This window comes from Schistocerca americana, chromosome 1, assembly GCF_021461395.2.
Source record: "Schistocerca americana isolate TAMUIC-IGC-003095 chromosome 1, iqSchAmer2.1, whole genome shotgun sequence".
Classification (NCBI taxonomy): Eukaryota; Metazoa; Arthropoda; class Insecta; order Orthoptera; family Acrididae; genus Schistocerca; species Schistocerca americana.
The window spans coordinates 813,744,121-813,759,235 of record NC_060119.1 but is presented as its reverse complement, the minus strand read 5'-3'; the positions used below and the strand labels follow the sequence as shown (position 1 = coordinate 813,759,235).

The 15,115-nt window shown below is 42.8% G+C and overlaps 1 protein-coding gene across 7 annotated transcripts in view; it reads right to left on the bottom strand.

Annotated features, from left to right (window-relative positions):
• LOC124612901 (glutamate-gated chloride channel) overlaps positions 1-15,115 on the bottom strand; it is a 707,093-nt gene that overhangs the window by 278,426 nt on the left and 413,552 nt on the right. For all 7 annotated transcript variants that reach the window (XM_047141399.1, XM_047141390.1, XM_047141371.1 and 4 more), the window contains exon 3: positions 1,850-1,900. The gene's annotated coding sequence lies outside the window, so the exon portion shown is untranslated. The remainder of the gene's footprint in view (positions 1-1,849; positions 1,901-15,115) is intronic.

The following is a 15,115-nucleotide window of genomic DNA, read 5'->3' as shown; positions in this document are numbered from 1 at the left end:
ACCGAAATTGCGCTAGCAATTAAGAGCGCAGTATACTACCTGCTGTGGCGCCGAAATACATTCAGAGTGGCGCAAGCGACCCGCTGCCAACAGAAGAAGGGGGACTAGGTCTAGTGGATGTAAGGACCAAATGTGCGGCACTCCCATTGAAACGAACGCCCGCCATCCAGGACAAAAACTCTGACAGCGTCACAGCCACAGTAATTGCAAGATACAAGCCCACATCAGAAAAAGCGCCGGTCGACACGAGGCACATCCCTTTCAGTATGCGACACGTCAGGCTGCACTATGTCAACAAAAGCTACGCTGTGATCACCGTGGCGAATCTCGGTCACAGAACAGCCAAGAGAATGTACTGGGCCCTCAGGGGGAAGCCGGCGAAAAACAGAACTGAAAACAAACTTTCGCTGTACAACAGGAAACAAATATGGAAAAAGTCTCCAAAAACGCGTTGTCTAAAGATGCAAAGGAGACATGGTACAAAATAGTAAACAGAACGGTAACAACCAACCAAAGACTTCCGGAGGGAATGTCACCAATATATGGGAAGCATGCCAGCAGATGGTGGCCCACATCAACAGAACGGCGCCAGGAAGCAACACAGTGGAAGCAATCACTGCCCCAGACTCCAGCCCATTTCCACGGCCCCAAGCGGCTGGTGACTCTCTGGATCCTCGCCATGACGGCACACGCCATCATAGCGAGGAGGCAGACCGACCACATGGCCTTCCGGATGAACCTCTGGGAGGAGAACAAGACGATTTGTGGACAACTTGGTTGTGGAGAGAAGCACCGATTAGTATGATTAATTAATTATTCAAAAACAGTCTTAATCGCATTTATTATTATTATTATACCGCCAACCGGTTTAAACCCGACGTAGGGGTCATCTTCTGCGCGTTTACACCATTGGTCGACTGTTGGTTGTGTCACTCCTATCTGCATAGTTTCCTGCCGTTATGTAGACAGGAGTGACACCACCAGCAGTCGACCAATGGTGTAAACGCCCAGAAGATGACCCCTACGTCGGGTTGAAACCGGTTGGCGGTATAATAATAATAATAAATGCGATTAAGACTGTTTTTGAATTATTGGGAGAACCAGCAGCACAGGCGCTACCGTGAGAACTTCGCCTGCAGATTCCACTGCAGACAACAATTAGCAGAGTCCTCCCCAGCCTGTGGCCCACAGCAGCGCCACCAGACACCCCACCACACTCACCACAAGAAGAAAGTGTGCAGTGAAAGTGAATAAGTGCCTCTCGACTGAAATCGTCAAGTATAGTAGACTAAAGTATCTCTTCTCAGTAAAACAGTGCTGCAAAGTGCTCCCCGCTAAATATCTGTCATGCTCACATCCAAATAAGAGTCAAAAGTTCTTCCAATAGTCCTACCAGTGTTTTCTAAACGTATGTTTGTTATGAAAGAAAACATTTACTTCCTGTCATGCAGTGTTGCATAGCATCCAGGTATACTTCGTTCTTTGTACTATATTGTTCTAGGGTACAAGCGTTACTTAGTGAAAAATGCCTATTACTCAGAAAATTTGAATGGTTTCCTTTAAAAAAAAAAAGAAAAAGTCCCGGCCGTAGCCCAAATTTTAATTCATTCATTCAGCTTCCATAAATATCGTAGATGAAGTTGGGACTTAAATGTCTAGAGGGAAGTTTAATTATAATGCTTTAGAATAAGAACCAAATGTTATAAAATACTAATGACTGGAACGTTACCACTACGGTTTCACACAATAGCATTCAGATGCATATTCTTACAATCAGTGCTAACTTTAGAAAGACAGCAGAACAGTTTGATACGCGCTTTTTGATACTGCCAAAGTTCCATCAACTTACCAGTTAACCCTCAACTGCCGGTGACTGTTGCTTATGGTTCCTCGGATAGAGCTGCGAACAGAGAAACGAAAAGCTGTAGTAGCAGTCAAAAAAATTCAGAACATTAGATATGACAAAAGGAGTCAGCGTCGATAGGACAAGAGACATACTCATTCTGATCAAAGGATCTGGACGCCACAGTGTAGTGCGGAATTGACCATTGGAAGTCTCGACAGGCTGGTCCGCCAATATTAAAGGAGGCGGTGAGCACTGTGTCGTCAGTAGAGAATCACTAACAGCAGAATGGGTGTGTTATGACAGCTCAGTGACTTCGAACGTGAACCACTCATTGGATTTCACCTGTGTAAAAAATTCGTCAGGGACATTTCAACCCCTCTAAAGCTGCGCAAGCAGAGAACCACCACAGGTAATCCAAGACCAGGCAGACTTTATGTACTGGGCATGTACTCACGGACAGGGAACGACACACCCCATACGAGGTGCGACAATAAAGTAATGAGACTGATGTGAAAAAAATTATGCTTATCGTTTTAGTCAAGTTTAGTGTTGTCTCCTTCAAAGTAGTTCCTTTTCTGATTGCACACACTTTTTCCAGCGCTTCTGCCATTGATGGTAACATTTCTGGAACTCATCTTCTGTAATATCCTCCAAGACCCTCGTCACAGCTTTTTGGACATCTTGTGTTGTTTGAAAATGGTGACCCTTGACCGCCGTTTTGATTCTTGGAAATAGAAAAAAGTTGCACAGAGCGATATCTGGTGAATAAGGTGGCTGTGGTAGTACTGAAACTTGTTTTGAGGTTAAAAATTGCTGTACTGACAGAGCATTATGGGATGGCGCATTATCGTGATGCAGAATCCAATTATCAGCAATGTTAGCACGGACACGAAGATCTCTTTCACGAAGTCTTTCTAAAATTTCTTTGTAGTAATATTGGTTAACTGTTTGTAGAGGAGGCACCCACTCTTTATGTACTGTTGACACCCGTCCGTGAGGTTGATGATCGTCCACTGTGGTCTTCATCTTCAACATTCGTTCAGCCTTCACTAAACATTTTATGCCAACGAAAGACTTGAGCTCTTGACATAACCTCCTCTCCAAAAGCCTTCTGAAGCTTACTGTAAGTTGCCGTCACGTTTTTACCCAATTTAACGTAAAAAGAAATGGCATACCGTTGCGCAATATTGTGCGGTTCCTTTTCCATGACAAGAGACACACACACATGTTAACGTATTACAGCACAACTCACGACTGAGCACTTGTATCGACGTGCCGCTTGGGCTAGAAGCAGCTTATAGACTAAGGTCAAAGATATTGTGCCTACGCAAGCCTGCAGGGTTGCCACATCTTGCAAAGAAAATCAGTCTCATTACTTTATTGTCGCATCTCGTATTTACATCTGCTATAAAGTGTTAGGCTTCTCTCGATCAAATAGCGTATTTTTGCACTCCAAGAATGTCACCGTGAAATCTGATAAATCCTCCACAAGTTAGCTGTTGCTCACACGTGTCAGATGAACTCTTTGCTGCCAAAGTGTGGTCTATATATGACTCCCATCAGAGACAGTAGTCTTCCCGTTTTTTTTCGCAGTAGGTTCTGTTGTTTCATGATCATCTTTCTCGGATAGGGTGCTATCTCTGAGCAGTTTTATTGTTGCTTTCATTTTCTTCTTTTGTCTGACGGATACTAGGTAGCAGTTTTCCTTGTCTGGACGCCAAATAGTGAGGAAGAATTATGTGTATATATTTCGAGGCTCTGGTAAGCCATATTTTGGATTTGCCTTTGAGTAAATAGTAAGTTCTTAATACAAACACAGCATGCTGCAGTCTTTATTTGTATTAAATCCCACATATTTTATGGTTATATAAAAAAGATACAGACAAATCCCAAATATTTGCTTGTAACGTTGACATTTTCTTCAAGCAAAGCAAGCATAGCGCTAGTGTCGTTTCAAAGTAACAAGAAATGTTGCAACCTGAAAGGAAATGAAGGTACAGATATAGAGATGTAAAGGCAGATAAATAGTTAGAAATATTACAAAAGGCAGAAATGTTGATACTCATATGACGGATCTAAAACCAATTTATCTGAAATCGTTGGTCTCGAAAGATCCACATATTCACCACCAACATAAACAGGACTGTTACATAAGAACACAATTCGCACCCTCAGCTCTGTAGCTGTTACACCGTCTGCCAAAAATGTATCAGTTTACATGGAATCTTTCATGGTTTAAAGCTTTCTATCACGGTAGAAAGCCTCACAGTTATGAATCTGCTGAAGATGTTCGCATTTTTATCTTTCTCTAGCTCTCTAGAGCATGATAATGAAGTACCGCTTAACCGGACGTTGTCGGTTCGAAATCAGTGTTAAAAGAAATTTTCATCAATATTATTTTGTCCACAGTGGGGAGAGACGTAGCAGCATGTTCTAATTATGATCCGAGCACTGCTATCTTTCAGGTTTAATCACTACATTCTCCTCGGCGTCTGACATTTTAATGCTGATGTGTTCGTCAGAGTGGTGCTGTCTGATAGTAGTAGGCTTTGGGTCGGCAGCAAGTCCCACAATCTCCCTCCTTTCTGCCATATCCACTGCAAACCACAATTGTGACGGTACAATGCACCCTTATTCACATCACTCACTCACATTACTTCGTGAAGAAAAGCTGTAGTAGTGTCCGAATGAAGGAAACTTTTGCAATTATGGAGCTGAACATACCCGTCCGGGTCTATCAACTAACAATGCCATCTGACTTTAACTTAGAAACCTGTCTTTAATTCATTAGAGCAGCAATTTTCCTCTAACAAACGGTTGAGTTTTGGTACCATCCAAAAAACTGACAGTGTAGAAACATGAATTACGCAAAAATTGATATTTCTACGAATTGTTGTTTAGATAAATCTCTTATGAACCGCGAACAACACGATACGCTCTGCAAAAGCTTCAGCTCTCCTCACATTCTACTATACTATACAATTATACGAAAAAGAACCCAGCATTCAAAGTTAAATCTTCGCTGAGAGATGTCAGTAAACTTTGAAAACAGGACGTGATAATGTTATCACTTTTTGCGAGTAAATTTTTTTTCAGAATTTCTTGCTAGAGATTGTGAATTTATATTTTGTCCACGATGATGGTGGAAATTAAGTAAAATACTAAGTAGTCAGGGCTGATGACCTCAGATGTTAAGTCCCATAGTGCTTGCAACCATTTTAATTAAGCAGTCAGTTATGGAAACAAATAACAGGTAATTAAGGATTCTTAGGAATGGTACAGGCCTACAGGTAGTTTCAGTTTGCAGATGGGCAAATAACTGTGTCATTTCCAGATAACTTGGTGCCGAACGACTGAATTGAAGCCAAATAACTTGTGAGACAATTCTATCAGTGGAATACGAGAACGTACGAATGATTGTTTACTCTGCCACAAAGATTTATTATGTATATGGTTGCTAGTATTGTAGAGTACACAAACAGATCAGTATATAGGTGAATGAAAGTCACGCCGCTTTCATTTCCATTTCAATCATTAAATGAGTGTTATCACGTTCCTCTTTTTCCCGTTTACCAAATCAAATGGCTCCAAGCACTATGGGACTTAACATCTGAGGTCATCAGTCCACTAGACTTAGAACTACTTAAACCTAACCAACCTAACGACATCACACAGATCCATGCCCGAGGCAGGATTCGAACCTGCGACCGTAGCAGCCGCGCCCGTTTACCACATATTTCTGTCTTGCCCATTGCTGCTAGTGGACATAATCAAAACCTCCCTTCTAATAATTACTGTTTATTGTTGTATTTATCATGAAAGAATGTAAACTGTGTATAGTTTTTACCTGTACTATTGTTATTTTTTATTCCAAAATCTAGTATAACATGCTCATCATAATATATTCATGTAAAATATTTAGAATGCTTGGGTAGATGGAAGAGAGGGTCTGATGACCCTAATCTTGAGAAATTACACAGGATTATTTTTTTCCAACGTCTACGAACTCTAGGAATTGATCGACGAGAGGATACGGAACTAAAAAGATCTACTGAAGTTATGTCCGGTAATGCATGGTTTCCGCGCTAGAGACCATTTATTCAATCATGCTTCGTTAAAGAGACTTTGGTCTAATACACGCTGTACCATGCAATCACAGTTACCGACAGTATGCATGGTTTCCCCATAGAGGGTGGTACTCTTCCTCACAATTCGTGCCCTAGTTGCCTCTCCTGCCGTAGTAATTGGTAATGTTGTGTCCGATTCACTTCTCTTGCTGACTCACCTTGTATTGGATGTGATACAGCGTTGTACCCAATACTTCCGCATTCAAATCGAGAGCTTGCCGACATGGTGTTTACTTACGAAAAGGTAAATGGCAACGGGCGGCGGGCAACAATGGAGACCTTTCCATGCCGAAAACAACCATAGCGTTCTACGTTTGCAACGGCGTTGCGCCGTTTTCTGAGACAGGATCGTTTCAGGAAGCAGGAAATCATGAAGGACGTACACGAAATGTTCGCACAGCAGACTCGGACGAAAATGTTATTAACACTATGGAAGGCGACCGCCGTGTCTGTACCTGTAAGTTGGACCGCCAGTAGAGGGTAAGCCAGACGACCGTATGGAACATTCTCCATGACAATTGTTACTACCCTTCCCACTTACAGCGTATGCAGGGCTTACTAGCGACAGACTTCCCACATCGGGAGCAGTTTTGTCTCCGGTTCCTTCACCAAGCAACCACAATTCTGGGATTTGTGTCATCCATCCTATTCACAGATGACGCTACCTGCAAGCGGAGTGGTATATTCAACTTCCATAACAGTCATCTGTGGATGACAGCGAATCATCAGCATCGGTGCAGCCGGAATGTTTGGGCCTGGATAATCGGCAACTGTATTTTGGGCCCAGTCTTCCTTCCACGTCGCCTAACAGGCTGGAACTACAGGCGTTTCTTGCATGTGACTTTTCCTACCCTGCTGGAAGAAATGCCATTGATGATTCTAAGGATTATGTGGCTGCTGCATTATGGTGCTCCAGCCCACTTCGCGTAACGTCTGGACACATCTCAATCGTGTCTTGACTTACCGATGTATAAGACGAGGGGGTCCAACCGATGGCCTGTTCATTCACCAGATCTCAACCCGTACCATTCTTGATTATGGGGCCGTCTCAGAAGTATCGTGTAAGCATAGCCCATTGCACATGCGGAGACATTGGAGCAGAGTATTCATGCTGCTTTTGACACTGTTCGGATGCAGTCTGGCCAATGTGAACGTATGAGACAGAGCATGCTACGCCGCGAACACGTATGCGTTGAGGCACATGGAAAACATTTTCAGCACGTATTGTAACTGTGGCTGCATGGTACAGCGCGTATTAGACTGCTGTCTCTGTAACAATGTGTGACTGAATGAATGATCTCTAGCATGGAAACCATGCATTTCCGGGCATAAGTTCATTAGACCTTTTTTGTTCCGTATCCTCTCATAGATCAGTCCCTAGAGTTTGTACACGATGGGAAAAAATCACGCTGTATAAATCAATAAATAATAAAAAATAAATATCACATTGAGTGGGGGTAGGAAACAATAATGCAGGCGACTTAACCTTGATGTAAGTGGGTCCAACATGATGGAACCTAAACTGACTTTATAAATATTGATCATGAACACCCACGTCAGACGTTCTGTGAAAGATGGGTGGCAAGAGAAGGCAGAGTTTTGTTACCAGCTCATACAACTGATCTGAACCGTTCTGATTTGTTCATGTGGAGTCATGTGAGAACTTTTCTGTACGAGCCACGCGTCGGAATTGAACAGGTCCTAAAAGCAAGAATTATCTCTGGCTGTCAAACTGCTCTACCAACACCAGCGGTGTTCGAAAGAGTATGATGAAACTTTGTGTGACAATGTCAGGACTGCGTAGAAGACGCAGGGCGCCACTGTTGTGAGTCTAGCACATTGAGCATGTTGCACAAATAAGAAAAATTATCACAAACGTATTCCTGCTTGGCTTTTTATCATCAGAAGAGGCGGTCGCTGTGGCCGAGCGTTTCTAGGCGCTTTAGTCCGGAACCGCGCTGCTGTTACGGTCGCAGGTTCGAATCCTGCCTCGGGCATGGATGTGTGTGATGTCCTTAGGTTAGTTAGGTTTAAGTAGTTCTAAGTTCTAGGGGACTGATGACCTCAGACGTTAAGTCCCATAGTGCTTAGAGCCGTTAGAACCATCATCAGAAGATCAATGGTAAATAAACAATATTCTGCTTTTCGCTCATACCCTTAGACTGATTCCTTGGAACAAGATTTCCTTATCTTAAGCTAGCATACTGTATTTTCCCCTTATCCACCATCACACCATTACTGGCAGTTCGTATCATTTCAAGGAAAGACCCAGCATATCGACTATGAGTGCACCGCAGCAGTAGTCATTGTCGCGTGGCGGAGAGTGTGGGGAACAATGGGAGGACAGGAGGGGGCGTGAGAGGGGGGTTGCTAGAGGACGGGACGACAGCAGTGGTTCGATGACCCAGCGCCAATGCCTTGCGTCGGCGCCTGGCTCCATCCACAGGCTTACGTTAGCAGCATCACACGTTTGTGGGACGGGACTGACTTACCTGCAACCTCTAAAGTTCGACACAACTCAGCAGTTACGGTCTTTCCGGATGTGACTTGCTTTATGATTTACCATTGTAGGATGACTGACAAGTTAGTACATTTCTGAACTAGGGTCTTTCCTGAAACTCACTCATTAATAAAAGAACAGTTAACTGAAAAAGCCCCAAGTTTTTATTTGTTGACAGAGTGACGTTACATTCTTTGCCGAACGTACAAGGTCTTGGCTATTTGCGCCGAAAGAACTTTTAACGAACTTTATAATTAGAGCTCTTCTTTAAAGTTTGAACTTGTCATTAATGATTAATTGCCGCGAAAAAGAACTTCACTTGCGTAAAAGAGCCGAAGTATGTAAGTAACCTGAAGCGCTTCTTCCTTGCGTTCATGCAGAAGAACAACCATAAATGCAGTAAAATAATTCAATTTAAATAATCAATATGACTTTGATATTCAATTAAACATAACAGTATATTCGCTGCATTATTTACATATTTATGACGTACAGTTAATCTTACCATTTCACACCTGGAGCCTGAAGCTCGGCCTGTTCCCGATAGAAGTAAGAAAAATTGAGTGCACTTCTCATCGATAGAGTGTGAAATACGTTACACGACGATAACAAAGAGCTATTCAAGAAGTAACGAGGAAGAAACACATCAAAAGACAAGAAAAAAGGTGGTCCAGCGGTAAAAAGCATGACTTGAAACGGCGAGATCGCGAGACAAAATCCCGATCGTACCACAAATGTTTCATTCTTCGTCTTAACCTTCACATCCCAACGATCTGAGAAGTCGCCAGAAACGACACGTCATTCTGATTCCACGTTAAAACTGCGGGTCCTCTTTCCCTGATTGGATAACGTGGGTAGTTTAGGTACCCGCAAATTGCCGAAGTGGCGTCCTGTTGAAAGACTTACACCTGGCGATTGTCATTCAAAATTCTCCCATTTCAATTACTTTCACATTTATCAACTTACACAGAACGAGGTGTCCTCAACAATTAACGGTAATTTTTTTTTAGAATTTTATTTATTTGTCTACATCAAAGGTATCCTCTTCAAGAAATTCCCATTACATGTTATTCTCTTAGCAGCAATTTTTTCAGTCCCCAATACCCTTCTGGGGCCCGATTTTTGGGATAGTTTTTAGCTCTCTCTGCGATGCGTTTTTAATCTCACCTATTCTTGTATGACGACTGTCATTGAAGGATTTCCTTATTGCTGGGAAGAAAAAAAACCGCATGGGACCATCTCTGGCGATTATGGAGACTAAGGCATCAATTAAATATTGTTTTTGACCAATAACACACCACCAAGCGACGAAGTACAAGGTGCATTATCGTGGTGCAAAATTCATGGATCGTTTCGCCAAAAATCCACGCGTTTCTTTTGGATTGCTTCCCACATAACAGCGTGGAATTTGTAAATGGTAATGCTTACCAATCGTTCGACCTCCTGACGAGAACATGGTGCATTGTGCCGTTAAAAATCGAAAAACGCAGTGAGCATAACCTTCACATTTGACCGCACTTGACTATCTTTTTCTCGGTCTTGGCGATTCAGAATGCTTCCACGGGAACCACTTAGCCTTACTTTCGGCGTTATATCCGTAAACTCACGTTTCATCACCTGTTATGACACGTTTCAATAGTTATGAAGCGCTGTTTATTTTGTCTAGAGACTCCGAACCGACTTTCATTCAACGCTGCTTTTATTCGAAATTCAACAATTTTGGAACAATTTATAACGTCACGACTTTCACGCCCAAAACATCGGTAAACATTTCGTAGCATGAGCCAGATGATACCAACACCAACAGCGACTTCTCTGACTGTGATTCGGCGTTCGTCCACAACCATTTCTTTCAGTTTTTCCACGATTTCTTCGGTTGAAGATGGGGAATCCTGGCACTCGTCGTCTTCATGGGCTTTATCGGGACGCTTATACCACTCGAAAAGCTTGACTTTACTCATAACAGACTCACCAAATCCAATGTTTAACATTTTCAAAATTATGCTGCACTTTACTCCATTCTTACAGCAAAATATGATACGAATTCTCCAACCAGTTTCTTACGTCATAAATAATCGCTGATACTACCAAAACACGCATAATCTTTTTGAAAACACACCAAATATCCGCTGTGGAGAACAATGTACAGATACTTTTCAGGCGTATTTACCAACACAATGAAAAATATCGTGCGAATCGGACTAATTCAACGCGTGAAATGGCAGAATTTTCGTCACTTTTAGAACACACCTTGTACAAGAGACTTCGTTATCAATACATTTTCACGTGTTTGCTTCACAGTGAAATTTCCGGAACAATGTAGTGAAGGGATATGAAAATTATCATCACATCCCGCTGAGCATCATAAGCAAAATTGTTGAATCAGCAACAGCAGCGGCACATATTTCTATGCTAAAATGATGCCAACAGAAATTCAACTGATTTGGCGAGTGCATGGAGCCCAAAACCTCTGAGAAAAAAGGTCCAGTTTCAGAAAAAAGGAAACAGAAATGGTATACCAACTTGTAAATGATATTCATTATAAATTATCAGAATCCATCAGTATTATGATATACAATACCACAGAAGTAACTGAAAGCTCAGAATGCATAGCACTTCAAAATCAAAAAAGAAAGTTCTGACAGAATAACCAAAAGTCTATGAAAAGAAGATTCTGAGAAACATCGTGAGCGTATTCAAAGAGAACCACCGGTACTGGAATAGACACAACTAATGTCCATCTTTTCAGGAGAAGAAAATATGAGAGTGTGCTGAAAAGTAATGCTGCCGAATTTTTCATCTGGAAACTCTTAAAGCTTTTAAAATTAAAAAAAAAACGTTATTCATATTCAGATCTTTATTCTTCAGGTCTACATATTTATTTGTCATGGTAAGTTACCCTAAAGACGAAACATATTTCTCCCAACGGGAGGCCAATGTGTTGATACCGCCACTGTAGAATACTTCACTTTGTTGACGGAGCCTCAACCTCACATCTGCTTGCACCGCTTCATCACTATTAAAGTGAAGTCCTCGAAGTTGTGCTTTAAGTTTAGAAAACAGATGAAAACGGGTTGTGGCCTAGTCTGGACTGTATAGAGGAAGCTCAGTGACAGTGAACCCAAAGCGTCGCATTGTTGCTGATCTCGCAGCACCCGTGTGTGGTCCGGCACTGTCATATGAAAGAGAGGGTTCTCCACGTGTGGACGAACTCATGGAATTCGAAACTCGGTTACAGTACGCTGTTTCTCACGCACCGACGACGGTACATTACACTACGCCATGTTACACGCTAAAATTCGGAGCCCTCTAGCAGAATAGGGCTGTAAATACGTAGACACTAACAATAAAGCCGTAGGATCTTAACAACGCTTGATTTATTTGAAAAAGCTCTAAGAGTTTTCACATAAGAAATTCGGATGCATTGGTTTTCAGCATGTCCTCGTAAACATCACTCGAACGTGAAAATTTCGTTTTTGGTCTCCTGGTACGAATGAGATCAATTAAATATTTGACTATTTTTTTAATTAGAAAACCGTAGCGTTCTGATGCACCTATGTGCAGAAGTACGTGTAATAGCTCAGTACTCATTTGACATTACCTCTTTTAAATGTGACATCTAAAGAATAAAGCTGGTGACCATAGAGTTTCCAGTAAAATTGGGTGGGAGGGATGGGAGCGGCCTACATTTGCTGTCCGAAATTCCGCAAGAAATGACAGGCGATCACATATATAACATTTATGCCTTTATACGAGGCGTGTTTTTAAGTAAGGTCCGTCTCAACAAAAGTACACAACGAAAGGTTATTTCAAAAAAAGTAAATTTATTTTCAGAAAGTACAAACTTCACTCTATTTTTCGACATAGTTGCCAAGTTTGGTGAAATACGTGTCATACCTCTCAACCAATTTTAAAATACGCTCTTCATAAAAACTTGATGCCTGCTCCGATAGCCAAGATTTCACTGCCGTTTTCACGTCGTCCTTTTCATTGTAACGGTTGCCACTGAGGTGCTGTTTGAGGTGGAGGAACGGATGGTAATCGCTCGGTGTAAGATCAGGACTGTAGGGTGGGTGGTCTAAAACTTCCCAGCCAAAACTGTCCAATACATCGTGGGTCTGACCTGCAGCGTGAGGTCTTGCATTGTCATGGAGAAGGACAATTCCCTTTGTCAGCATGACACGTCTTTTGTTTTGAATCGCTCTGCGTAGCTTTCACAGGATTTGGCAGTATGAGTCTGCATTTTTTTGATAGTGGTTCCTCGTTGCATGAAGTCGACCAACAAAACACCATGCCAATCCCAAAACACCAACGCCATGATTTTGAGCTGGAGCAGAGTTTGTTTCGCCTTCACCTTTGCAGGTGAGTGTGTGTGTGTGTCTCCATTCCATACTTAGTTGCTTCGATTCGAGCGTAATATGCGAAACCCATGTTTCGTCTCCAGTTACGATCTGACTCAAGAAGCCGTCACCTTCTTCGTGATAATGAGTCAAGAACTTCATCGCACACTCAAATCTCTGGTTTTTGTGGTCCTCTGTTAGGAGTTTAGAGACCCAACTGGAGCATAGTTTCCTAAACTTTAGGTGTTCAGAAACAATGTTGCATTGCACTGATCTCCACAAGTCAGGAAATTCGTTTGACAGACCTGTTGTTGGGAAGCGCCTGTTCTCACGATTCCTCGCTTCAACCGAAGCCACCAAATTGTCTGTAAAAAAAGAAGGGCGACTGAAGAGGTCCTCATCATGGACGTTGCCACCGCCATCTTTGAATTCTCGTGCCCATTTACGCACTCATAACAGTATGACCGTACACTTTGCAAATTTGTCGATGAATTCCTGGAGCAGACAGGTTCCTTGCTGGAAAAAAGCGTATCGCTGAGTGAACCTCACACGCGGCGGGCGAGTGATAGTCTTAAACATTTTGAAAGCACAGGACAGAACCGTACAGCTTAGCTACAGAGCTGGTACACGACGCACGCGCTCGTAGCGGTATGCGCGCGAACTACTAGTGTCTACAACAAAACGGACCTTACTTGGAAACACCGCTCGTATGTGAAAATCCATAAGAACTAGCCTATTGCATGGCTCCATGGTAAGTGATAATCACCTGCAGGCAGCAAACATGTAGAGTGATCAGACATCGTTATGCTTTCCTGTGTCTGTAGTATCATAAATCGATACCACCCCCACTGCCGTCTCACAGTTGGCAATGGAAACACACGTTTACGATAGAAGCTGATAGCGGTCTCGTGGGGAGACAGCGGATCCAATGATGCGTGCCTGCTGAGCCACGCCTTGAGCAGCTCGCGACTACGAGGGCGCTTGCCACTGCGATATAGGATGGTCGTAGCAGGTACAAGGTCCAGTCTCAGTCGCAGTCTTTGATGGTCTTCAGTCTTAGTCAGTCCCTGACAGTTTGCTCGTGCATTAATAGCAGGATCCTCACGCTGCACGACGCGATGTCGTTTGCTTCTTGTAATAGGTGGACGCTTTTTTTTTTTTTTCTTTTGTACAGTTTCTTCGCAATGGTTGGAGAAAGCTACAAGTAATAATCATGTTTGCTCCAGTCCAGCTTCTCTACCACGCTGTAGCTCACGTCTCCTTACTGTTATGCACAAAGCAGTGTACAACAGCGCCCATCGCTTGGGTCACACTAGTAGCTGACGTCACTTCGAGGTAGTCTGTCGCTGCTGACGTCTCAGGTTTGCAGCGCCACCGTAATTTTCCCATTCATTTTGTATTTATAGTCTTCGGCTTGTTGCATTGTATTGACAGTGGTCTATTCGCCTGAGCTCTCCTATTGTCCCTTCGTTGCGTGATTATTGTTGTTCTTGACGATATTTAAACTTTTGTTGATAACAGTTTTTGAATTAAAAGTGATTGTTTTTCGGTACAGATGCGGTGAACACAGTAACCTACAAGTGCACGTGTGAAAATCATAACTATCTAGTCCCTTACTGAGCTAAGACTAGCTCTTTGCTAGGTCTGAATATGAGTCGAGACCCTATTTTATCTGCACGTGTTCGATGAAGCAAGCACACAAACAGGCGAAAGCCACTGGAGAGAGGTTGTCGGTTATTAGAATATAAACGACACGTAACAACAGATTTGAAATAGATAAGTATAAGTTATGGTGAAGTCTATGTTGATTTAATTCTATCACATTTCTTTGTGGGGGACCGTAGCTGGAACAATATTTTGGAGCGTAGCTTTGTGACTGCAGTGCGCTGCACCGAGCTGGTCCTGTCAGCGTTTCGCCGGCCGACGTTGCCGAGCGGTTCTAGGCGCTACAGTTTGGAACCGCGCGACTTCTACGGTCGCAGGTTCGAATCCTGCCTCGGGCATGGATGTGTGTGATGTCCTTAGGTTAGTTATGTTTAAGTAGTTCTAACAAGGGAACCTCCCCATCGCACCCCCCTCACATATAGTTATAAGTTGGCACAGTGGATAGGCCTTGAAAAACTGAACACAGATCAATCGAGAAAACAGGAAGAAGTTGTGTGGAACTATGAAAAAAATAGGCAAAATATGCAAACTGAGGCAACATTAAGGAGAATGTGAGCTTAGGAGCGCCATGGTCCCGTGGTTAGCGTGAGCAGCTGCGAAACGAGGGGTCCTTGGTTGAAGTTTTCCCTCGAGTGAG